The following is a 27,938-nucleotide window of genomic DNA, read 5'->3' on the forward strand; positions in this document are numbered from 1 at the left end:
ATCATAGACAAAATGATGTGTGGCTCTGGTCTGTAGGGGCGCCCCATATAGACCCTAAAGTATCAACTGCATGCTACTTTGCCACAATAACAAGCAGCCAATACCCCATTAGCAATTCTCTTATTTTCTTTGTCATATACCTACCCCCTCCTCATGTCTTTGGTCTGTTCTCCCACTGTAAAGTATAGTGTGTTTACCAAGGTCACACTCACCACTTCCTAACCATCTGGTTTCTTGTACTGCAATTATATCAATGTTATGTTTATCCATTTCTGTTACCAATGCTTTAGTTTGGCCAACCAATTTTTATATTAGATCTCCAATTCAGATGTCCATTATTCATTTCCGAGTCGTCAACATATCCGTCCAGGCTCCAAGACGCTTCAAAAGTTTCTGTAACTTTTATATTTTTTACGAGGTAGGGATGTTAGCCCTATGCTCAACCCTCCCCATTTATCCAGAATTGGGACCTGCATGTCAGGTTATGACACTGCTGTGGTTGGGTTTTGATAACATTTTTGCTGATTCTAAGAGCTCAAAGAAATAATCCTGAGGCGACACTACTTTTTACTTTGTCTAGGTGACCGCTGAAGAAATGGAGATAACTACCGGAATGGGTCTCATTTCTATAGACGGTAAAAGCAAGCTTATCCCCGTCACAAACAATGAGAACATCTAAAAAGGGTAGCTTACCTAATTCTTCCCATTCAACTTTAAACTTAATGTTGGAGGCTAAAGAATTTTAATTTGAATTGATAACTTTTTTGCAGAAATAGAGAAGACAGGGAGAAATCCCCTTGGACTATGTTACAATATCATTCACACATAACCAATCTCTTCTCCCACCCCCCTCCCCCTCCCATCCTTGCATCACAGTATCATCTATACACATTCTCCGCTCACCCCTATCTCCTGCCTTCTCCCTTCCTTGCTAAAGAGACATTCCCCTCTTGCTCATAGCCCTTTTCACCCCATACAGTCTCATCCTCAATCATCCCCTCAGGTTCATTCCATCCACTTCTGCCTTCCACATCTCTTTTACTAACCTTTCTTCACTCATTATTTCCATGTGTCCAAACCATCTCGATAATCTTTCATTAGCTCTATCTGCCATCTCCCTTTCCACCCCCATTTTTCTCCTTTTCCTCACCTCCCTGTTTCTCACTCTATCCAACCTTGTAGCCCCTACCATATTTCTCAGCCATTTCATCTTAAACACATTTAAACTATTTCTCTCTGCTTCCCTTAAATTCCAAGTCTCCACTTCGTACAGTGCTGTCGGTACAATCACCCATTCATATAAACTCCTCTTCACATCCATTCCCAGATGCCTGTTTCTCTTGACACTTTAATCTCCTATGGCATTTACTTGCTTCTCTCAATCTACAATTTACCTCCACCTCCACTCTCCCTTTCCTGCCATGTGCAACCCCAGATATCTAAAACTATCCACTTCCTCTAGTCCTTAAGACTTACTTCCAACTCTTTGCCATCCTCTTCCCTTGTACATTTCATCACCTTTACCCACATTTACCTTCAACTTTCTCCTATCAGATACCTTCCCAAACTCCAATACTAACTGGCTTAATCCCCCTTCAGACCCCGCCATAAGTGCAGTGTTGTCAGCTCACCTCCCACTTTTCTCCACTTTCTTTAACCATCTCCTGTCCCCTCTCCATAACCCTTGCATTTATCTCCTGCACCATGTTTAGAAAGAGTTAATGATAGCTAACAGCGTTGAAGAAAAAAGTTGAGCATAATTACTCATGGGAGAGGGTAGTGGATAGCAAGTTGTAAAGTAGGACTAGAGAAACATACAAGAGGTACAAACATAAGATAAAGGTGCCAAAGAGGAGAGCGTATGTAAAATGTGGGAGGAGTATGATGATTTTTTTTAAAGTAATAAAAAGATGTTTTGGAAGGGATGAGGGGTGGGAGTGGATAGATATTTGTGGAGGAGGGGGCAGTGGGGGAGGGCATTTGAATGTGTAGGAGGATGGGGAGGGATTTGTGGTAGTGATGGGAAGCACTATGAGGGTGATGGTAGTGGGAGAGGAAGGTATGGGAGAAATAGGAAAAGATGAGGTACAAATAGTTTTGAAAATGGTGAGGCAGGTGGGGCATCTGGGTTGGATGGGTGTTATATAGTGTCTGAAGAAAGGAGGTGTAGTAGTAGTGAACTGGGTATTGTCTAAGGGAGGGTAGAGTGCCAGAGGACTGGAGGAGTGCCTGTGTGGTTCCACTTTGCAAAGGAAAAGGGGACAACTGTGATTGCAGTCATTTTAGAGGGATCAGTTTGTTGAGTGTAGTTGGGAAGGTTTATGAGAGTTTTAATTGAGAAGATTAGGAGAGGAAGAGAGGGTGTAATTGGTGAGGAGCAGTGTGGGGTTTAGGAAAGGTGGGAGTTGCATGGATCAGGTTTTTATGGAAAGGCTTTCAAAAAGCTTTAACAAAAGGTTAGGATTTTTTTGGGGCCTTTATGGATTTGGAAAAGGCTTATGACTGGATAGATAGGAAGGCACTGTGGGAGGTTTTCCAGATATATGGGATTGGGTTAAAGTTGTTAACCCATGGGTGCCCAACCTATGGTGCATTGCATCCTTGTGATAATAAGAAAATTGTTTTTGTTGTTGTCGTTCCCTAGACTATCTGTCCGAGCAGTCCCGTCTCCCCAAGGAATGCCACAGCCAAAATTGGGTTTTCCCACAAATCCTTTATAGAGTGTATGTTGTGTTGTTTGCGTGCATGATTGTGTATAATGCAGTCTTCCATTATGTGTTGTATGGTATGGGGTGAAGTGTTACATCCTGGGCAGCTGCTCACAATATGGTCATCCAGCCTCTTCTGGTAGCTTAGAAGTGCTGGGTGGTGGCCACACCGCAGTCTGGCCAGGTGGACTCTGTCCTTTCGTGGGAGAGAGGATTCAGAAGAGTGGATATCAGGGGGTCTGGCATGCAGCAGTGTGTTGTCTTTCAGTGTGTTAATGGAGCGGTGAGTGATATGATTATGAATATGTTTCCGGAGGCTGGTATTTGGTGGTTGTGGAGGAAGAGAAAGAGAGTATCTGTGTGTGATACAGGTCTTTGGGTGTTATTTTAATGTTTCTTGGTGTGTGTAAGTGTTCTGCTATGTAGTGTAGCGGGTGTGATGTGTTTGTGGTGGCTGCGGCAAGTGTTTGTGTGCCTCTCATGTCGAGGTGGTCCTTGACTTTGAGGACTTTTGTTTCGTGGTGTAAATGGTCTGTAGGTGTTGTATTTGTGCAGCCTGTAATTGTTTTTAGGGCTTTGTTTCGTATGATTTGAAGGGTGTTGTGGTGTGTCTCACTGAGATTAGGAGCCCATGCAGGACTCGCATAATTCATCACTGAGCATATGCATTGTTTGTATATTGTTGTATTAGTTTCTTTGTTTTCTCCAAATGCTGTTCCAGTGATTGACTTAAGTGCGTTAAGTCTATGTGTGCATTTGTTTTTTATGTTTATGATGTGTTGTTTGAAAGACATGGATGTATTGTATGTTACACCAAGAATTTTTGGTGTGTTTGTGTGTGGTATTAGAGTGTTGTTGATGTAGAGATGAGGTATGTATTTGTGTTCTTTTGTCCAGTTGGTGAGAAGTGTTGCTGTAGATTTGGTTGGAGCTATTTTGAGTCTGTTTGTGATGAACCATGTGTTGAGTGTATCAAGGTATGGCTGGATTATTTCTGCAGCTTTGTCTGTGTTACGATGTGTGCATGTGATTGTTATGTCGTCTGCATAGGAAGAGATTTGTATTTCTGAGGTGTCTGGTGTGGATAAGTCATGCATGTATAGATTAAAGAGCGTGGGGGATAGAACAGAGCCCTGTGGTACTCCATTCTTAATGTTTCTGATGTGCGATGATTGGCCATTATATGACACACAAGCATTCCTACCTGCCAGATAATTGGCCAGCCATCTTTTGGTGTTATTGTGCATGTCTGTGTTATATATTTTATTTGTTGGGTTGTGGCGGGGGACAGCATCAAAAGCTTTACTAATGTCTAATGTTATAAATAGTGTTCTGTGGTGGGGCCTATCTGAATTGATGCCATCTAAATTTCTTTGTGTGAGGTTTATAAGAAGAGTGTTTGTGGAGTGTAGTGGCCTAAAACCATGTTGTGAGTCAGCAAGGGGAATATGTGGTGTGACAAGTTGAAGTATTAGGCATTCAATGACTTTAGAGGGGGTGCAGAGAAGTGTGATTGGGCGATGCGATGCTGGGATTGTTGGGTCTTTGTTCGGTTTTGGAATGGTGATTATTTTACCATGATTCCAGATATCGGGTATAGTGTTGTGTGAATGTTTGTGAGTGCGTGCATACCTTGTGGTCCAATGTGTTTTAGGTGGATGTTATTTATGTTTTCAGGGCCACAGGCAGATGAGTGCTTGAGATTATGAATTATGTGTTTTGTCTGACTGTCCATGAAGGGTGTATAGTCTGAGTCTGTGGGAAAGTCTTTCTTCTGTCAAATAGTGCGTCGGTCGTCAGGGTGAGAAGTGAGATGGCTTGTCTGTGCAAAATGATTCATGAGTGTGTGTGCTTGTTGTCTGTTTGAGGGTAGATTGTCTGTTGTGATTATTGCTGCGTGAGAGCGTGTTGTGTTACTGTTGGATAGTGTAATGCTGTTGAGTGTTTTGTACAATTTGCCGGTGTTTGTTTTGTGATCAAGTGTATTGATCAAGTTTTGCCAATTTTTTGTTTTTTGTTCGTGTATTTTATTGGCAATCACAGTGTTTAGTGTTTGTATTTGGTCTGCTATGTTTTGAGGGATAGGTGTGGGGGTATTGTGTTTAAGTGTGTCTCGTTGTCTGATGAGGCCTTGGATTTCTGGTGTGAAGTTGGGGTTTTGTGATTTTCTGTTGCCTCTAGGGATGTATCTCTTGTCTGCGTTTTGTATGATTGTATTAAAAGTGTGCACAGCATTGTTTATGTTTGTGATTGGTGTACTGTTAAGTGTTTCAAAATGTTGTTCTGTCTCTTCAGTAAAAGCTTCCCAGTTAGCTCTCTCATTTTGGTGGTGATGATGATTGGAAAGTGGTTAGAACCCTTGGTTCTGACCACTCTCCATGATGTTGTTGGGGTTAGGCAGGGGGGCAAAAGGTGATATCAGGAGAGGAGGGAGTGTAGAGGGCTTGGTGTGGGATATGTGTATGATTATGTGTGTTGTTCATGATAGTCAATGAGTCAAACTGAGTCTGTATATCAAGCCCTCTGTCTGTGTCAGGGTTGTCGACATACCAGGCAGACGACTTGGCATTGAAGTCACCACCCATGATCAGGTTGGGGATTGAGGCTAGTTGGCTAAATTGAGGCCTGAAGGTGTTTGGAACTGTGGGGGATGATTGGGGGGGAATGTACATGTTAACTATTGTCAGTGTTGATTTGTTGCCTGTGCGGATTCGAATGGATTGGATTTCTGTAGTGTTATCTGTGGTAGGGAGGAGAATTTTGGTTGTGGCACTTGTGTCCACAAAACAGATGGAGTGGTGGATCAGGGTGATGAGTCCACCGCCATTGCCATCGGTCCGGTCTTGTCTGATGGTCTTGCTGCCGTTTTGTGTGAGTGTCTTAGTTTTGTTTCTTGTATAATTGCAATGTGTATGTTGTGTCGTTTAAGAAAGTGTTCGAGTTCATGTGTTTTCGTGTTAATACCGTCAATGTTGTGTTGTAATATGTTGATGTTGTGTGTTCTGTATGTGTTGTATGTTGCCGTTTGGGGTTGAGGTTGGGGTGTTAATGGGGAAGGTATAGGATCTGGGTTAGAGGGGGGGAAAGGAGAGATTGGGGACAAAGGAAGGGGAGTACTGATTGGGAATAAGGGCAAAGGGAAATTGGGAGTGGGTAAGGGTGCTGGCTGTGGTTGGGGAGGTGGGAGTGGTGTTACTGGAGGGCAGGTAGAACATGTCCAAGTGTTTGTGTATTGGTTTGTGTCAGCAAATGTTGTACAAGTGAGGTGGGCCCAGTTTTTGCACATATTGCAATGAACTGAGCCCTTTGTCTGTCTGCTCGAAGTAATGGGCTTAGAGCATGTTGGGCATGTGTATTTTGTGGTGGGCCCAGGATTGCTCTCTACATCTCCAGCTAAAAGTAGAAGAAGAGGGGTGATTGCCGGAAAATCACCCCTCGGTACAGAAAAAACGTAATATTGCATGTTGAGAAAAAGGATTGTGGTACTCCCTAAGGCAGTCGTAGCTCCTCTTGGGGATCGGTGCCACCTGCATAGAGCCGGTGGCCAGGGCTGGTTGCCGCCGTTTGGCCCCCAACTCTTGGGGTTGGGGGGTGGTCCCACGATGTAGACACTGTGGCTCCAGGACCTAATAAGAAAGTAAGCTGGCCCTCCACATTACTTTTAGTGGTTTTCTTATTTCTTGCACATTCTTTTTAGAAAATGTTATCTTCCTTCACCTTAATCTGCTTTCAGTTAAAAAAAAATTTGGTTAATTAATCAAACTATGAAAGATTGAATTTAGAACTGCAAACATCCTGTAACAGTGTAACTATCCAATAAATATATCATACATTTTTGCCAGTTTACAAGTAAGGCTTGGTTCAGTCAATAAGAACTTGTGCTCTATTTTTTATTTGTAAACATATGTAGTTTTGTACTTTTTGAAAATTACGCCTTTCTATATTTCAGTTACCCATCACAGTCACACAGTGCAAAAGAAAATTAGTAAAAGAAAGACAGAAAGTGATAGAGTAAATTCAGTGAACAATGGTGCCTCAAGAAAATTGTTGTGCTTTGTGTGTGAAAACACTTTCCCAAAATAAAAGACATGATCTTAACAGACACTATAAAACACAACATCAGACTCAGACTGAAATTGAAGGAAAACTTAATCTTGGGCTTGGGTCCGATTTACAAAAAGAATATGTAACTAAGATAAAGGAAGAAATCAGAAGACCAAGTATTTACTAAATTCACTAAGAGAAGTTGTGAAAGTTTGGCAATGACAGAAACCTCCTATGAAATTGCTTTAGTGCTAGCCAGAAAAAAAGAAAGCTTTCTTTGACAGAGAAAAAATTATTAAGCCTTGTCTCCAGATATTTGCAAGACATCTTGGTAATAACAGCATTGAAAGAAAAGCAGATGAAATTTCTCCATCAAAGCAGACTGTTACAGGATGTACTGAGGAATTTTCTCATATGTCTCAGCAATTGAAAGACTTTGTCTATTTTTGTACTTTATTTTCATAAGCATTTGACAAATCAATTAATATATGTGATGTAGCCCAGTTAAGCATATTTATACAAGGAATTGATAATAATTTCAGTGTCTTTGAAGAACTTCTCAGTCTCAAGTCACTTCATGAAAAAACAAGAGGATTAGGCATACCTGACAAAATAAAATCATGCCTGGAAATTTAATAAATACAGTGGAACCTTGCTAACAAGCATAATTCCTTCCTGAATCTTGTAATGCAAAACACTAGTTAAGCAAAACAATTTTTCCCATAGGAATCAATGTAAAATTATATTGCATCCATGCTTAAGAAAAAATACCCAAAAATATATTTTCTCACCTTTCTCACCATACACCAGGTAGGGCCAGTGCCCTGTCAGTTGTGTTGCCTCATGAAACTTCACCAGGTACGATCCTCGTAAAGTTCCTCTTCTTCCACACTCTCTATTGTTGATCCTCTCATTTCAATTGCTTCCCTCACTCCATCTCTCCATCTCTTTCTGAGTCTTCCTACCGGCCTCTTCCCTCTTGGATTCCATCGATAATATTTAGCAGGGTACCTTTCTTGACTCATCCTCATGATGTGTCCATACCATCTCAGTTTACTTCTTTCTACAAATTCTAATATTGATTCGATGTCCAGTTCATCTCTGATATCCTCATTTCTTAAGCGATCTCTTCTTGTTACTCCCTTTATTAATCGCAACATTCTCATCACTGCTGCCTGTATCTTGCTCTTTAATCTCATTGTTAGTGTCCAGGTCTCTGAGCCATATGTTAATATTGGTCTTAGTATCATTTTATATATGATGACTTTAACTTTTAATGGTTTGAGGCTGTCTTTTAGTAGTGGATACATTAATCTTTGATTATTTGTATATTTTTCGATTCTGCTTGTTATGTCTTTCTCCATATAACACCCTACATATATTTGAACTCCCAAGTACTGAAAGTCTTCCACTTGTTTCAATTGTATTCCATCTATTTCAATCTTGATATCATCTTTCTCGCCACCATCATTACTTTAGTTTTATTTGCATTTATTATCATTCTTGATTTTTTCAATTCTTCATTCCATGCATTCAGGGTATCCTGCAATTTTGTATGAGACTTTGTGATTATTGCAATATCATCTGCATATGCCAATGTAGTTACCTCTCCCCCAAGTCTCAACCTCTTCATGCTCCTGTCCATGAACAGCACAAACAGTAAAGGAGATATCACACCACCCTGTCTTACACCCTCAGTTACGTCAAACCAGTTATCCTCTCTTAGCTGGGTCCTTACTGCACTGACATTATTTCTGTAAAGACTCTTTATAGCTCTAATTAATGAGGGTTCTATCATATATGTTGGGTCTTCTAAAGTATCCCATATTTCATTCCTTGGTAACCTGTCAAATGCTTTTTCTAAATCAACAAAAGCGATGTGCACATGTTGGTCCCACTCCCAGTTCTTTTCTATTATCATCTTCAGTGTGAATATTGCATCCGTTGTTCCTCTCTGGGGTCTAAATCCATATTGTCCTTCTTCCAGCTTGTCCTCAACTATTATTCCTAATCTCTTCTCTAGTACTCTTTCATATATCTTCCCCACTTGTGACAGCAGTGATACTCCTCTATAGTTTCTACATTCGGTGTGATCACCTTTCTTAAAAATGTTACAAATAATTGCCTTCCCCCAATCAGCTGGCACTCCACCTTCATTCCAGGCAACGTTAAAAACTCTGGTTAGCCACTTAACTATCTTCATTTTCCTTCAGTAGTTCGACTGGTATACTATCACTTCCAGGGCTTTTTCCATTTTTCATAGCTTTGATAGCATCTTTAATTTCATTTGTTGTTATTATACTATTTTGTTCTGTTCTCTGAATAACTTCTTCATCTGTTGGTCTCTCCACTTCTGCTGGATTTAGAAGCTCTGAGAAGTATTCCTTCCATCTCTCGTCCACTTCGCCTTCCTCTGTGATTAGTTTCCCTTCCTTATTTTTAATTGTATTCACCCCACTCTCTTCTTTCCTTTTGTAACTTTTAGCTATGCTGTATACAAGTTTCTTTGTGCCCTGTATGTCCTCTTCCAGTTCTTTTCCTAACCTCTCCTATGTCTCTCTCTTAGTTCTTGTTTTTACTCTCTTAGCTTCATTTCTTGCTGCTTCGTATTCTCTTCTGTTTTCAGGATTTCTTCTCTTCATCCACTTTCTGAAATCAACATTTTTGTTCTTAACAAAACTGTTTTCTTTTTCTTTCCTCCACTGACTCGCTTTGTTCCTATCACCTCTCTTGCGATTTGGATAATTTTTTCTCGCATATTCCCCCATTCTTTCTCTATATCTTCTGTTTCTTGATGTCCTTCAGGTCTAGCTTCATAAACCTTCTCTCTGTATTGTTTATCAATTTCTTGTTCTTTCAGTCTTTCTATTTTTATTCTTTCTCTTAAAAGCTTTTTCAATGGCTTTAACTTTATTTTCATTCTTGCTAAAACCAAGCGGTGGTCAGAATCTGGTGATACAGAAGGAATACTTTTCACATCTCTAAAGATATTTTTGTTGTTAGTTAAGATAAAAAATATATAATTTGTAAAATCTAAAATAGTTTTTTGAATTATTAACACTTCAAATAAAAATATTTAGATGTACAGTATGTGAACCTGGGAAAGAATAATTAGTAAAATAAGATAGAAATAAATATAAATACTGTTGCAATTTATATATAAAAAAAAAAGTGTATGGAGACTGGGGGAGGATTATTGAGGTGAAGGAGAATCTTCTACTAATGGAGATTCCTCTTCACTCACTGATATAATAGATTCGACTGCCTCACTATCTTTATATATTTTAGAAACGTTAGCACAACTGACACTTTCTTTTGAATAATTTTTCACTAGAAAGCTGTTTAAACATTTATTTCTGTCTACTCTTCAAAATTTGGTTAAAATGAGACATTATTATTAAATAAATTTGTAGTGCGCATAGCCACTGCCTTATTAGGATGATACTTCTCAGTGTATGATAAAACAGTTTCCCATTCTTTAGGCATCTCCCATATTGCATTGGAAGGTTGTAGCTCTGCTGAGGTGGTTACCTCCTTTTCCCCTGATGAAATCTCTTCCACAAGGTCTTCCTGTGAAACAGAATGCAACTCCATAACCTCTTCAGTGGTCAGCTCTTGCCTATGCTCTTCCACCTCCAGCATTATGGTCTTGGCCAAAGACACAGTCTCGTTGACTACAGGCTCCACAGGCACTGACTCATACCCCTCAATGTCACATTTGACAGTGCTGTATGGCCAAAGCTTCTTCCAAGCCGAAATAAGGGTTTCCTGCTTTGTCGATCATCTTGAGGTAGGAAACAATATGGAAGTGGTTTTTCCAAAACTCTATGAGAATAAGATTGGTCCCCTCAGTCACCTCAAAACAACACCCAAATAGTGCTTTAGTGTAGAGCTTCTTAAAGTTTGAGATGATCTGTTGGTCCATGGGCTAAAGAAAAGGATGGTGTTGGGAGACGGGAACTGGACCTTGATGAATTGAAATTCATCAAGGAAGTCATCTTCTAGATCTGGAGGATGGGCAGGAACGTTGTCCATAACAAGCAAGACATGAAGTGGCAGATTCATCTCGAGTAAAGGTTTTTTCACAGAAGGACCAAATACCTCATTGATCCAATCAATAAAAAGGTCATGTGTCACCCAAGCCTTGCTGTTGGACCTCCACATCACACTTAGCCAGCTTTTCTGGACTGTACACTTCTTGAAGGCTCATAGATTTTCTGAATGGTAAATGAGCAGTGGTTTCACAGCAGCATGAGACAGTCTTTCATATAGTTCCATTTTGCAAGGGAAAAGGGGACAAGTGTGAGTGTAGCAGCTTCAGAGGGATCCATTTGTTAGTGTAGTTGGGAAGGTTTGGAGAGGATTAGGGGAGGAAGAGAGGGAGTAATTGGTGAGGAACAGTGTGGGTTTAGGAAAAGTAGAGGTTGAGTGGATTAGATTTTTGTGGTAAGGCAGATTGGGAAAGCTGTAGGAAAAGATAAGGACGTGTTTTGGGCCTTTATGGATTTGGAAAAGGCTTATGACAGGTTAAACAGGAAGGTACTGTGGGAGGTATTGGAGATATATGGAATAGGAGGAAAGCTGTTAAGAGCAGTCAAGAGTTTTTATGAGAGTAGTAAAGCGTGTGTTAGAACTAGAAATGGAGAGAGTGAGTGGTTTGAGATAAAGGAAGGACTTTGCCAAGGATGTGTTATGTCACCTTGGCTGTTCAATTTATACATAAAAGGGGTGGTGCAAGAGGTAAACAGGTAATGGGTCAGGGATTGGAGATGGGGTTAAAGAAAATGGAGAAAAAAAGGTAGATAATCAAAGGATTACAAAGGATTACAAAGGCGGAGCATGCCGACATGAGACCTTTTGGTCCATATCTAGGTCGGATGCAAAAAAAAATCATAATAAAATGATAATAAAAAACTATAATAATGTATGCAACAAACAAAATACACAAATGCATAGGTATAGTTGAATAACAAACAAACAGGTAAACAGTAAATAATAATGAATTGACACATAACTACTAATAAATGAAAATCAAACAGACAAATGATAACAAAACAAAAACAAATAATTTAAGATAAATTATAATCATTACAGCATTTTGCTTAGGTGTTTATCTAAATGAGTCTTAAAGCTTCGAACTGAACTACATTGCACTACCTGTGCAGGAAGCTTATTCCATTCATTAACTACACAGTTGGCAAAGTTGTTTCTACCTACTTCTAAATTGAATCTATTTCCTAATAGTTTGAGACCATTGTTTCTTGTCTGATTCTCATTCAATGTGAAAATCTTGTCACTTTTGATGTTGTCAATTCCCTTTAGAATCTTAAAGACCTGTATCAAGTCACCTCTGAGTCTACGCTTTTTTAGGGAAAACAGATTCATATGTTTTAGTCGATTTTTGTATGATTTATTTTTGATATTTGGAATCAGTTTTGTGGCTTGCCGTTGTATTTTTTCCAGTCTGTCAATGTCTTTAATGAGATTCGGTGACCATTCAGAAACAGCATATTCCAAATGTGGACGAACTAACAATTTATATAGCTTGTTAATGAGTGATGGACTTTTGAAATCAAAAGATCGCGCAATCAGTCCTAGAATCATATTTGTTTTCTCAGAGGCTGAAATACACTGCTTGGATGATTTGACGTCGTTACTGATAATTACGCCGAGATCATTTTCACTATCCACTTTTGTTAATGAATTTCCAAATAACTTGTAATCGTACTTACTGTTGTTTACTTACTTTACTTTACTGTTGTTTACTTACTTTACTTTACTGTTGTTTACTTACTATGTGCATTACCTTGCATTTACTCGTGTTAAATTTCATTAGCCACTTTTTAGACCATTGCTGTAATTTATCTAAATCTTCTTGAATATCCAATTGGTTTAAGTGATCATTTGCCATTGCGCACAGTTTTGTATCATCAGCAAATTTGGAAACAGTAGATTTTAGTCCATGGTCTATATCATTCATATATACAGTACTATGAATAGAAGTGGCCCAAGAACGGAACCCTGAGGAACTCCACTTGTAACATTTTTCCATCTAGAAGTTTTTCCATTTAAAACAACTCTCTGTTTTCGACCAATCAACCAATCACTAGTCCAACTTTATAGGCTACCACTTATTCCGTGTAAAGCTAATTTTGTATGTAGTCTTTCGTGTGGGACGGTATCAAAAGCTTTTGCAAAGTCTAGATATATTAAATCTATATTGTTTCTTTAAATTAAATCTATATTGTTTCTTTTTATTAAATCCATATTGTTTCTTTTAAATCAATATTGTTTCTTTTTTAAATCTAGTTGTTGTTTGCTGACAACACTGCACTTGTAGCAGGATCAGAGGAGGGATTAAGGAAATTAGTGACAGAGTTTGGAAAGGTGTGTGAAAGAAGGTAGTTGAAGATAAATGTTGGTAAAAGTAAGGTGATGAAATGTACAAGGAAAGAATATGGCAGCAAATTGAGAGAATTAAGAGAGAGAGAGACTAAAGGAAGTGGATAGCTTTAGATACTTGGATGTGGATGTGGTGGGAAAGGGAGGAGTGGAGGGGGAAGTAGAATGTAGATTGAGAGAATTAAGTAAATGCCTTGAGGGATTGAAGAGTGTAATAAGGGGTAGATATTTGGGAGTGGATGCTGGGGGGGGGGGAGATTGTATGAAGGAGTGATTGTGCCGACAGCACTGTATGGGGCAGAAGCATGGGACATAAGAGAGGAGTTTGAATGTGTTTGAGATGAAGTGCCTGATGGGTGTAGTGGAGGCTTGCTGGGTTGGATGGAGTGAGAGGTGAGGAGGGAAGCAGGGGTGGAGGGGGAGTTGGAGGGTGGGGTTGATGGGAGAGTATTGGGGTGGTTTGGACTTGTGGAAGGAATGAGTGAGGAAAGATTAATGGGGGAGGTGTGGGGGGCAGAGGTGGAGGGAGTGAATGTGAAGGGGTGACCTGGGATGAGATGGATGGATGGGGTAAAAGAGGCATTTGGAGGGAGGGGAGTGGCTGTTGAGGAAGGAAAGGAGAGGAGGTGGGGTGAGTGGAGAGTGGGTGTGTGTGAATGGTGCTATGATGCATGGAGGGGAGTGGGTGGGGGATGGGGGTGAGGGAGTATGTGTGAATGATATTTTGATGCAGCCCTGTCTTTTCTATTTTTGCACGAGGGGATGGGGGGGGGGTCACCTATTAAATGAAGTGGCCTTGCTGTAGATATGCTGTGTCTTGCTGCATTGCTTCTGACCCAGGGCAATGGGCAAAATGTGGAGATGGCCTGTTGTCTGGGAGGAGCCAAGATAAGAGGAAGGGGGGTGAATGGGAGTGTAGTATGTGAGGATGGAATGGGTGGGAGTGGATTTTATGCCTTTATAAGGGAGAAAAAGCTATTGGTATATGTATGTGTGTTAGAATTGGAAATAGAGAACAAGTGATCTTAGGTAAAGGTGGGGCTGCATCAGAGATGTGGCATGTCACCATGGCTGTTCAATGTGTGCATGGATGGGGTGGTGTGGGAAGTGGATGTGGGGAAGATGGGCAGGGGACTGGAGATGGTTAAAGAAAATGGAGAAAAGTGGGAGGTGAGTCAGTTGTTTGCTGATGACACTGCACTTGTGTCAGGGTCAGAGGGGGGATTAAGGCAGTTAATGATGGAGTTTGGGAAGGTGTGCGATAGGAGAAAGTTGAAGGTAAATATGGTTAAAATGTGGTGATGATGTACAAGGGGAGAGGATGGCAGAGAGTTGGAAGTCTTAAAGGAGAGGGGTTGGAGAAGGTGAATGGTTTTAGGTATTTGGGGATGCATGTGGCAGGAAAGGGGGGAACGGAGGTAGAGGTGGATTGTAGATTGAGGTTTTGAGGGGTGTCATGGGAGATGGGTGTTTTGGAGTGGATGCAGGGAAAAGATTATGTATTTATCTAGCTGTATTTTACAGGAAGAGAACTATGCTCATAGTGACCCACTTTTGTATCTTTCAGTATCCAGTTTGATCTTAAATTCTTGTTTAGTTTTTGCACTCACTGTTTCCTCAATTAATTTGTTCCAGATATCTACCACTCTGTGTGGGAAGCTATTCTTTTTCAGATCTCTTCTGTAGCTATCCTTTTTAAGTTTCTTTTCATGTCCTCTTGTTTTTCTTTTATCCCACTTTAATAAATTATCTTTATCAAGGACTTCCATCCCTTTCATAATTCTGTAGATGGTTAGTAGATCTCCTCTTTCTCTTCTTTGTTCCAGGGAGGAGGTGACTGTGCAAACGACACTGTATGGGGCAGAGACTTAGAATTTGAGAGAGGCACAGAGAAGTTTGAACGTGTTTGAGATGAAATGTCTGACAAGTTTGGTGGGTTTTGCAAGGTTGGATAGAGTGAGAGGTGAGGAGAGTGGGGGTGAGAGGGGAGATAGCAGGTGGGGCTGATAAAAGAGTATTGGGATGGCATGGTTATGTGGGGGGTGAATAGGGGAGGATTGATAAGAGATGTAGAAGGCAGAGGTCATGGGGTGGACTTGAGATGGATTATTGGGGTGAAAATGTCTGAGCAAGGAAGGGAGAAGGCAGGAGTTTGGGGTGAGTGGAGAATGACTGTGTATAAATGATACTGTGATGCAAGAGAGGCGATGAAGGATGGGAGGTAGTAGGTAGTGGTTATGTGTGGGTGATATTTTGATGCAGCCCAAAGGGATGTCTCCCCCATCTCTATATTTTGCAAGTGGGTTACCATTTGAAAAGTTCCTGAAGATTGGAAAAGAGCAAATATAGTACCAATATATAAAGGGGAAACAAGGAAGACCCTACTAACTATAGACCAGTCTCTCTTACAAGTGCGATAGCTAAAATTTATAAAAAGAATTATCAAAATTAGATGAGTAAGGCATTTGGAAAAAACATACTAAATCCAAGTAAATTTGGATTGACAAGGACGATCATGCATCACAAACTTAATGTGTTTCTATTCAAGGGTAATAGATGTAATACAAGAGATGGATGGGCTGATTGTGCATTTCTAGACCTGAGAAAAGTTTTTGATAAAGGTGCCACATTAAGAAATTGCTAAAAAAAAAAGTAGAAACTGTAGGAGGAATACAGGGCAAACTGCTGAAGCAGATGGAAGACTTCTTGCATGAAAGAAAAATGAGAGTGGTAATAAGAGATAAACACTAATTGGGATGAAGTGATTAGTGGAGTTCCACAAGGAACAGCTCTGGCCTCAATAATGTTTGCTATTTATATTATTGATATGGATAAAGGAAATGAAAGTTATACGAGCATCTTTGCGGACAATGCAAAATTGTTGAAAAAAGTGAACACTGTAGATGACAGTGAGTCTCTACAGAGTGATCTCAATAAAGTATGGGAATGGAGTAGGAAGTGGGAGATGGAATTCAATATTAAGAAGTGTAGTATAATGGAATTTGGAAGATGCAAAAATAGAATAGTAGGATTATATACATTGGGAGAGGAAGAAATTAAGAAAGTAGAAAATGAGAAGGACCTGGGAGTCATCATTATGAATAATATGTCCCCTGGGAAACCTATAAACAAAATTATTGGAGAAACTTATAATTTGATAAGAACAATGAAAGTGGCATTTACATACCTGGATGAAGAAATGGTGAAGAAAATACTGGTCACTTTGATAAAACCAAGATTGGAGGATGCAGCGACGTGGTCACCAAGTACAAAAAAATGTATAACAAAACTTGAAAGAATACAAAGAGCAATTACAAAATTGGCACATACACTCTCAGAACTATCATATGAAGAGAGACTAGCAAAACTTGATCTTCTGACATTAGAGCAAAGAAAAGAGAGGAGACTTGATAACTATTTATAGAATCATGAAAGGCATGGAAACTATTGATAGAGAGGATCTAATAAAATGGGATAGTAGAGATACAAGAGGACACAGAAAGATAAAAAAGACAGTTGTAGAAGAGACCTAAAAAAGAACAGCTTTCCCCACAGGGTAATAGAGGTTTGGAACAAGTTAGATGAGAAAGTGGTGTGTGGAAAAACGATACACAAATTAAAAACAGTCTAGATAAAATGAGATATGAAGACGGGGCACCATGAGCATAGCTCCCCTTCCTGTAAAATAAAACTAGGTAAAATACGCACACACACACGTTCGTTGGATGGATGGCGAGGATTGACGTTCTGAAGAAAAAGTGAAATTCTCATGGATCTCAATGCAAAGGAAGTACCTATTGTATTTATGGGGGGGATTGCTTGTGGTGTAGTGGGAAAGTGAGGAAAAAGGAGAAGGGGAGAGATTACTGAGGGAAATGGAAGGAAATGAGGAAGGGGAAGACTTGGTCCAAGAGGCCAGGCGTCTTGTAAACAAACGAAGGACCAATGGTGATGACGGGATTAACAAAAATGTAAAGATTAGAAACATAGATAAGAGCAGTACAATGGAAGGTGATGATAATAATTTCCAGGGATTTAATGAGGGGGGGCGGATACCAACCTCCCCCGACTGGCAAAACTAGAGGAAAAACTTGAACAAATGACTGAACATTGGGAGATTAGGTTCGGTAGTATAACAAAGATTGCGCAAAGTGTTGAAAGATTGGAAGAACTAGAGAAGGTGAACAAAAACTTAACTAATGAAATAGAAGAATTGAAAAGACAGTTAAAAGAAGTAAAAGAGGAGAATGAAGAATTAAAGAGGAATAATAAAGACAACAAAGAGGCCATAGCAAAAGAAGCACAGGCTTGGAAAAAATCCAAGAAAACAGTAAAGCTGCATTTACTGACATAATTAAACAGCAAATGAAAGAACAAACTGAAGACTCAGTTATTAAAGTGATGAGACAGAAGGAGAATATAGTAAGAGACTTAGCAGATAAAAAGAAATGTATAATTATATTAGGAATGGAAGAGAAACGTAACCCAGATAGAACCACAAGAATCAAAGAGGAGAAAGAAAAATAAGCAGTTTACTAGAATTAGTTCAGGAAGATGAACCTGAAATCATGAAACAAATTGAAGAGAAATTTAGATTCGGAAAGTATAGTACAGATAAGACCAGGCCAATTAAGATTAAATTCAGGTCACAAACGACAGCAGAGAATATCTTATCCAAAACAGGGAAACTGGCGGAAAGTGAACAATATAAAAAGGTATGGATAAAAAGGGAAATGAATAAAGAGGAAAGAGAGGAGGAAAAAATGAAAAGACATGAAGCTAAGGAAAAAAATGAGAAGAGAACAGAGTCAGAAAAAGAGAAATTCTATTGGAGAGTAGTGAATATGAAAGTAAGGAAATACGATATACTAGAGAAAAACAAAAGGGAAACAGAGAATACAATGGAAGTGGCAGAAAACTAAAAGTGTCTTACACAAATGTAGATGGATTAATAACAGGATTGAATGAGCTGAATGATTATCTGAAGGAAAAAGAACTGGACATAATGGGAATTGTAGAAACGAAATTAAAAGGTCCACTACCACCCAACAGTGTAAGACATGACGCATATAATTATTGGATTAGAAAAAGAGAGGCAAAGCAAGGGGGTGGAGTTATGTTCCTGACTAAGAAGGATATAAACGTGAGGTGTGTCACATATGGAAAGAATACAGTAGAGATGATTATGATCGAAGTGGAAGACAGAGATAAGAAGAGCAGAAAGTGTGTGATAAATTATGTGCCTCCGAAAACAGCCTCGTGGGAAGAGAGTGAACATAAAAGTATGTTAGAGGACACAAAGATAACATTAAATAAGGTAATGGAAGATGGAGGAAGAATAGTTATGATGGGCTACTTTAATTGCAAAGAAGTCTGCTGGGAAGAGATGACAGTAAAGGGTGGAGACGGCTCATGGAGAAATGTTCTACTCGAGATGATTATTGACCATACAATGACACAGTGGATACAGGAGAACACTAGGTATAGAAATGAAGAACCATCGAGACTAGACCTAATAATCACATCTGAACCTAGAATAGTGGAAAAGATTGAAAATAAAACACCAATAAGTAAAAGTGACCACATATTGAATGAACTGGAACTAAATGAGGAAAAACACATGAAAAGAAATGAACAATATAGAAAAGGAAGAATGATATATGAAAAAACAAACTTTGATAAAATAAGAGAATTCTTTAAAAAAAAAAAAAAAAAAACTGGGAAGGAATATACAAAGAAGAAACAACAGTGGAAGAGAAATGGAATATTTTGACAAAAATTTATAAAAAAGGAGTGGAAAAGTATGTCCCAAGACAAAAACATTGATGTAGTGGGGGGCTTCTGAGTAGCAAGGACAGGCTGAGCTGTGCCAGCCAGGTGCAACCGTACTGGAGAGGTCAGCCCTAAGCTACCAGACGAAAACTGAGCCAAAATCTTTTTGTTGATGACCCTAGCTTGTCTTTGATTATGGACTGGAATACTCCTAGGATTTGCCGCCCTCATCCTATGACAGTTGTTTTAGGATGAGGAAAGGGTAGTGAATAGATAGGGGGTCCCTCACCCTTTTCCTTTGTGAATTCCCCTATCCCTATCCTTCATATTTGCTACCCTACTCTCCTTTTCACCATATTTCTCTAATACTTGTTAAGGAAGGGTCTGGTATCTTGGTGCCTTCCAAGCTTCCAAGCTACATGTCTGAACCCAGTCAAGTGGGGATGTATACCGCGAGGTCACTACTCCCTGCGAGGGCTGAAAGCCCACCGACTGGGGAATGCATGTTTGTGAGGTAGGTACTAGGCTGCTGACTTCCTTTCTTCCTATCCAGTACACATGCAGAGTGACTACGCCGGACCCATCCTAAATGGGACAAAACAAAAGAGGACAAACCCCGGGTTGACAAAGTCTCTAACTCACCTCCGAGGCCCTACATGTGTAAATAGGCGTTTCTGGAACTTCCTGACTCTGCAGAGACTTTTCTTTTATTGCGTGCGGCATCAGGCAACTGCAGTATATTCTATGCATTGCTCTTTCTTAATATATGGTGTAGGCTCATAAATATACACGATTATGGCGGCTGTGCAAACTGAATATTCTAAACCTCCACCACTACCTGATCCTCCTCCTAAACCCCCCCGATCCCTCTCCTAATATTGCCAATCCTAATGTTGAGAATATTGACTCAACAAAAATAAAACCCCCAGTTGACGACTCCGGCTTGAAAAAGGACTTCGGTAAAATCAATCAATCAAATACTGCCCCTAATAGTCATAGAATCTTACATTTACAATGTCTCTCTTGATAGGAGTTATACAGACTTATATGAAAAGTTCCGTAAATTTGGACAAATTAAAGAGATCAGAGTTAAACTAACTGACAACTGACAACTGCTTGGCTAGTGTGGATCTCATTTCTTTCTAATCAGGATGCAGCTGCTGCCTGCTTGGATTATAATAATTGTAATGAGAATGAATCTTCAGCCCAACTTGTTGGTAGAGTGCCACCTAACCTGGATATCTTTTATCCAGAAATCCCGGTAGAGGAAAGGAAGGAAAGTGTGCAGAGACCTCCCAATCCAGCTAAGTGGCTCATTATCACTCTTGCAAAAGAACGTGGTAACTTGTTCGAGTTTAGAAGAGTCACCTTGGCTGTGGTAATTTGAATAACTTGCAGGTATCACGATTTGGAAGAAATTCCTTCTTAATTCATGTAAAATCGTATGAACAAGCCGCCATGGTGCTTAACTTGAAACAGAAATCGGACATTAAGGAAGTTAAACCCCACTATACCTTTAGTTATGCCAAAGGGGTAATTTTTGATAGAGATCTGTATGACTTTGATGAAGAAGAAATTTTAGAAATGTGCCCAACTAATGTTTGGAAGGTTGCTAAAATCCCTCGTTCTTCTATGATTATCCTAAGTTTTTGTGGTGAAGATCTACCTCATTATGTAGAAATAGAAAAAGAGATTGTTTATGTGAAGCAGTTTAAGCCCCGTCCCCTTCAGTGCTTCAACTGGTATGGTTTTGGCCATCCTTCCTGCAGATGTGCAAGGGACAAAGTGTGTTTGATATGTGCTCAGCCTGAACATGGGGATTGTTCCCGCCCAACAGTTTGTATAGATTGTAAAGAAGAGCATGATACCAGAAATAAGAACTGTGTAATTTATAAGAAGGAACTGGAAATACTACTAAAAGCTCATGCAGAACATATAAGTGTAGGACATGCTAAAAGACTATTAAGTAATTCCAAAAGATACAGTGATGTTGTTAAAACAAATACCGTATTTTCCAGTGTATAGTGTGCGACTTTTTTCCGTTGGAAGGGCCTAAAAATGGGGGGTGCGCATTATCTACGGCCTACAATAAAAATTCTGCGGCTGTGTGTGTAACTTTTTTTCACAACAAAGTCGGGAGGCACACTTCTCCGTGACGTTCCGTGAGAACAAGAAGAACAGCCATGGTGACATGAAAGAATACGCCAGCATGGGCTACCGTATATGAATATTTGGTATAGGTAGGTATCTATCGAATCTTATTTTTCATGTTTAAATAGGCCTAAACACCATGAAACATGATCAATATTCATGATATTTGCCCATGTTCACAGCATCTTAGTTTGAATTTTTATGTTGGCTTCGTTGGTACAAATTCCGTTGCGGCCGTTCATAAACGTGTCAAACACCTGACTACAACACCCTCTTTCGGGAGTTATATTAACTAAACGTCACCTCGATGAGAGACTCTCCTATTTCACCACTGTCATTGCAGGTTCAAAGCTAAAACGAAACAGTCTGTAGTTTGTTTCAGTATTAAATAAAAAAAATTATAAAGACGAATTATTTCCTCAAGATATAAAATGAACATTTTCTGTAAAAATCCCGAAATTTTTCTGTATATTCTATTTTCAATAAACTTTTTTAGATCATATTTCCAACAAACTATTTAAGCTACAAAGTAATAAGGGACCAATGCACAACATGAGTCATATTGCGGTACATGTAGTTCTGAATTTTTCTTAGTTGTGTCCTGATTGATGCCTAAACTGACACTTAATTTAGTGACAAATAAACAGATTTCCCAGCGGTGGCTCTAGCCAATGAAAAATACTTCTCCATGTAACCTCATTCACATGATATAAATACAGAGGTAAAACTGCGTTATAGACAAATGCAATTGGGCATGCGCGTTATACGTCGGTGCGCGCTATCTGTGTACTGAGATAAAGAAGTGCATGGGTGCGCATTATAACCCGATGTGCATTATAAGCCGGAAAATACGGTAGTAAAGTGGATCAGCCAACTGTAGAAGGCAATAGAAATAAAACTGCCAATGTGAATTCTTCTGTTAACACTGAAGCCAAGCCTCAGTGTAAAAGTGTTACTATGAAAGCTAATGGTCTTTCTTCTCAAGTAGGAATTTCTAGTGCTTGTGAAGCCTCCTGTGCGGAGGTTTCCTCACTCCTTGTTGAAGGGGTGTGTATACACCACATACAGCACTACCCCTTGCTCAGTTCATGGAACTACTTCCCACACAGATTCCCAATGTAGAGCCCAACAACAAACCCAACCACCCACGCATCCCCTCACACCACTCAACATATCAAGACCAACACGGCCAGGTAAATACTGCAACCTACACAAAACCACAACTCACTCCAACGAGGAATGTTCTCAACAAAGATCACAACCACATCCTCATCAGAAAACAAACAAACCAGTTACGGCATCACAACAAACACCGTCCTCCCACAGAGCATCAAACTCAACACACACAACCCAACACCGATTGGGGGAACGCATACCAGCCTCACGCACCAGACCACCATAGGAACCTCCGACCCACCTCACAACTATATCACTCTAAAGGTAACACTGGATCAAACCAGTGTTGAGATGATGGTTGATACAGGCACAAACCTGAACCTCATACCCAGAGCTCTCTACGAAGCACTTAATGACCCACCCCAAATCCAGTACTCCAACACAGAAGGCCTACTGATAGAAGGAAGTACCATATCACTTCATGATAGGATAGATTTAGATATAGAAATTAACAAATCCCAGGTAGGCCTCACATCCTTCCACTTAGCTGATGAATGGAGTCTCGACCACCAAGGTATAGTAGGTTTAAAGTCCCTACGAGACTGGAAGTCCATCATCAACTTAGATACCAACAAAATCTCCTTCCGAGACGAAAATGACGACTCCAAAATTCCTGAAACACCCGACCCAGACACACAACCTCTTTCATGTCTATCTGGCTTAAATAACCCCTCTCCAACTAAGAGCTACTCATTTCGTCCACCACCTTATGTCACTTCAAAGGCATTGATGTCTAACACAGTCATCATACCCCCTAGACATTCAATAACAGTCCCACTATATATACCCGGAGCAATCCAACACCAGGATGTCATAATTGACCCAGACACGTCAAGAGTTAACAATATATCCCTCGAACCTTCATGGGATTTAGTGTCAGAAAATAAACACACCCTAGCTATGTTAATGAATCTCTCAGACCAACACCGCAAAATCAGAAAGAACACAAACATTTGTTCAGTCCACCTTCATAATTCCCCAATCCAAGAACCACTCCCACAACACAACACTGTAGGACAAGCACAAAACCTCACCCCTATCCACCCCAACCAAATAACAACATCAGCCAACAAAAAGATACGTAACAAGCTACAAAACCTCCTCCAAAGGAATAGATCGGCTATCGTCTTAGAAGACGAACCTCTAGGCAAATGTGATATAACTAAACACCACATCCAAATCACCCCAACACCCCCCCCCTCATACACCCCCGCTTACCGCATACCCCACAGTAGGAAAACACAAGTAAACAACAGTGTGCATGATATGTTACACCAAGGTGTAATTTCTCACTCAGATTCCCCTTGGAACAGTCCCCTCTTCCTAGTCCCTAAGAAAGACGGAACCCTACGCCCTGTTGTAGATTTTAGGAAAGTCAATCACCTAACTCAATCTGACCCACACCCACTCCCTGCCATGCAGGATGTCTTGCAATCCATTGGAAAAGGGAACTCTGTATTTTCCACAATTGACCTTAAGTCAGCCTTCTGGCAAGTGGAACTGACAGATGAATCAAAACCCGTAACTGCATTCTCCACAGATAAGGGACATTTCCACTTCGAGCGCATGCCCTTTGGCCTTAAGAATGCCCCCTCAACCCAACAGAGATTAATGAATCGCATTTTCAGCGATATGATAGGAATCTCATTATTCGTCTACTTAGACGACCTCATCATCTATAGCCCCACACAAACTGACCACCTCCATATACTAGAGATTATCCTAAAAAGACTAAAAAGAGCGGGATTGAAAATCCAACTAGGAAAGTGCAAATTCCTACAGACGGAACTCACCTTCCTAGGCCATAAGGTAGACGCCCAAGGCATCCATACCACCACAGACAAAATAAATGCCATTGCATCCTTCCCAACCCCTAGAAACGCAGATGAAACAAGAAGTTTCGTAGGATTAGCCTCATACTCATACAAAATTTTGCACACATAGCATCCCCTCTCACCAAATTCACAAGAAAAGGCGAGACATTCAAATGGTCTGAAGCGGAACAGACAAGGTTCGACACCCTTAAACATGCTCTTACCACAGCTCCTGTCCTAGCCTTTCCTGACATGAAGAAAGAATTCCTTCTTTACACCAACGCCTCCTCTAAAGGAATAGGCGCAGTTCTACAACAGAAGGATGAAAACGGGAAAGAGCACCCCATTGCATATGCAAGTAGAGTACTAAATAAGCCTGAAAGTAATTATTCAACAACCCACAAAGAAGGGCTTGCATTGATATGGGGTTTAAAACATTTCAAATACCTCATACTAGGATATAGGATTAACATTTTCACAGACCACCAACCCCTAGTCTACCTCTTTAACTCTAAAGACCTACATGGCAGAATTGCTAGGTGGAAAACCACCTTACTAGACTTTGACCCTAAAATTACATACTTAGCTGGAAAAGCTAACGTAGTAGCTGACTCACTAAGCAGACAAATCCACATATCGACCTTAACAAAAACAACCTGTATTCCTATGCAAGACCTTAGAGAAGAAACAGACAAAGACTCGACATGGTCTAAAGTAAAACAACATCTACTTTCAAGAACACCCTTACAGTCCCGACCACCTGTCCCTATAGAGGAACTCAAACTGGTCGACGGAATCATTAGGAGAACCACTAACGACAGAGAATTTACTGTCATCCCCAAAGCCCCAGTTCCCAAGGTCCTACACATATTGCACGACAGCTCAATGGGAGGCCACTCAGGCAGGGACAAGACACTGACTACTGCTAGGCATTCATATTTTTGGACACATATGAAAAAAGACATAACCACACATATAGACTTATGTGTCACTTGCAACTAATTCAGAGGACCTGACCCCAAACAACTCAATATCAAAGACATCCCACTCCCTGCCGAACCATGGGAAACACTTGGCATTGACCTACCGTACTTAAAATGCCAATGAGCCATCAAGGTTCCAATTATGTACTCACAGCAGTCGACTACCTGTCAAAATACACAATCCTAGTCCCACTACAAGACAAAACGGCAGAGACTGTGGCCAAAGCATTGGATAACATATTCTGCAGGTATAATATACCAAGACAAATGCTGTCTGATAACGGTTCTGAATTCAAGAACGAAGTAATGCGCGAAATAGCACATTTATATAACATAAATCAAACCTTCGCCACTGCTTACCATCCATAAGGGAATGGACTAGTTGAATGCACAAACAGAAAAGTGCTTGAAATCCTCAGACCTTTGGCCAACGATCTTTCGGATAGTTGGGAAGATTGGCTACCCCAGGTACAAGCCAGTATCAATAGCACAGTCAACTCCACAACAAAGATGTCCCCCCATGAGATCATATTTGGCCAAAGAATGCGGCTACCCTACCAAATCTTTAACCAACCCCCACCCCCCTTATACAACCTAGATAACCTTACCCAATGCCTAAAAAGAGGCATGCAAAGTATATACAAACAGGTCAGAGAAAACCTCAAAGCAGCCCAAAACCAAACAACACAAGCGATCATCTCCACTCAACATAACACTTGGAGACACAGTCATGGTCAGAGACTCTAATAGAACTAACAAACTCAAACCGAAGTTCTTAGGCCCCTTCACAGTCACAACCTCACTCCCCAACAATGTTTTCCTGTTAACGGACCCTTCCGATCACACAACCGTAACCATACACGGGGAGAAATTGAGAAAAGTCAAACTTAACCTAAACGTAATCCCACCTCCCAACCAGAACCCACCCTCCAGACTAACAAATAACCCAACCAAGCGCAATTCCCATCACATGACACTCCGTCGACGCAACTAAAACATACACTCTAGCTCTCGCCCCTGAAGATGCAGGACGTCATGCATTCCTCAGTGGAGGTTAAAATGGGCAACATTACAATAAACTTCTTTCTGCATATCTATCAAACCTTCTCTACTTCCTTCCGACCACTATAACCTTAGCGAGAGTCAGATATACATATCCTAAATCACTAAAACAAAAACTCCATCCACAGGATGAAACAACTGCTACTACTCCCCATCCTCGTCCACTTCTCACTCAGCGTACCCATACTGATACCAGGAGCAATCGTTAACAAACACGGCAATACCGCATGCGTAGAAGACTCCATCATGGTAAAGATGCGGATATCACCCCAATTGTTACAAAACAAAGGATTACAAAGGCGGAGCATGCCGACACGAGACCTTTTGATCCATATCTAGGTCGGATGCAAAAAAAAAAAAAAAGAAAAAAAAAAATCATATTAATAAAAAAATAACAAATAAAAACTATAATAATGTAAATAACAAATAAAATACATAAATAAATGCATAGGTATAGTTAGAATAATAAACAAACAGGTAAATAGTAAATAATAAATTGACATATAACTAATGATAAATGAAAATCAGACAGACAAATGATAAAAAAACAAAAATAGTATAAGATAGATTATAATCATTACAGCATCTTACTTAGGTATTTATCTAAATGATTCTTAAAGCTTCGAACTGAACTACATTGCACTACCTGTGCAGGAAGTTTATTCCATTCATTAACTACACGGTTGGCAAAGTTGTTTCTACCTACTTCCAAATTTAATCTATTTCCGGACAGTTTGAGACCATTGTTTCTTGTCTGATTCTCATTCAATGTGAAAATGTTGTCACTTTTGATGTTGTCAATTCCCTTTAAAATCTTAAAGACCTGTATCAAGTCACCTCTGAGTCTACGCTTTTTAAGGGAAAACACATTCATGTGCTTTAGTCGATTTTCGTATGATTTATTTTTGATATTTGGAATCAGTTTTGTGGCTCGCCGTTGTACTTTTTCCAGTCTGTCAATGTCTTTAATGAGATTCGGTGACCATACGGAAACAGCATATTCCAAATGTGGACGAACTAACGATTTATATAGCTTGTTAATAAGTGATGGACTTTTGAAATCAAAAGATCGCGCAATCAGTCCCAGAATCTTATTTGCTTTCTCAGAGGCTGAAATACACTGCTTGGATGAATTGAGGTCGTTACTGATAATTACGCCGAGATCTTTTTCACTATCCACTTTTGTTAACGAATTTCCAAATAACTTGTAATCGTACTTACTGTTATTTTTACCTATGTGTATTACCTTGCATTTACTTGTATTAAATTTCATTAGCCACTTTTCAGACCATTGCTGTAATTGATCTAAATCTTCTTGAATATCTAATTGGTTTGAGTGATCATTTGCCACTCCGCACAGTTTTGTATCATCAGCAAATTTGGAAACAGTAGATTTTAGTCCATGGTCTATATCATTTATATATACTATGAATAGAAGTGGCCCAAGAACGGAACCCTGAGGAACTCCACTTGCAACACTTTTCCATCCAGAAGTTTTTCCATTTAAAACAACTCTGTTTTCGACCTTTCAACCAATTACTAGTCCAACCTAATAGGCTACCACTTATTCCATGCAAAGCTAATTTAGTAAGTAGTCTTTCGTGTGGGATGGTATCAAAAGCTTTTGCAAAGTCTAGATATATTAAATCTATATTGTTTCTTTAGTCATAATTCGAGATAACTGTGTTGTAGAATTCGAGTAAGTTAGTCACGCAAGAGCGTTTCCGTCTGAAACCATGCTGGCTATCATTTATCAAACGGTTACTTTCTAATTGATGTTCGATAGCATCTCTGATGATAGTTTCCATTATTTTTCCTACGATTGA

General features: G+C 39.8%; 1 long non-coding RNA gene across 3 annotated transcripts in view; it reads left to right on the forward strand.

The window, feature by feature from the left end:
- The window catches only part of LOC143027748 (uncharacterized), a 157,739-nt gene extending 131,393 nt beyond the window's left edge, over positions 1-26,346 (forward strand). For 2 of the 3 annotated variants that reach the window (XR_012966639.1, XR_012966637.1), the window contains exon 3: positions 26,241-26,346. This is a non-coding gene — a long non-coding RNA (uncharacterized LOC143027748). Of the gene's footprint in view, positions 1-6,657; positions 6,742-26,240 lie in introns of those variants that run through there. The other variant, XR_012966638.1, reaches the window with a different exon arrangement.
- Positions 26,347-27,938: the final 1,592 nt, after the last annotated feature.

The sequence above is a fragment of the Oratosquilla oratoria genome, chromosome 8 (assembly GCF_046742065.1).
Source record: "Oratosquilla oratoria isolate Oo_2021 chromosome 8, ASM4674206v1, whole genome shotgun sequence".
NCBI classification, from domain to species: Eukaryota; Metazoa; Arthropoda; class Malacostraca; order Stomatopoda; family Squillidae; genus Oratosquilla; species Oratosquilla oratoria.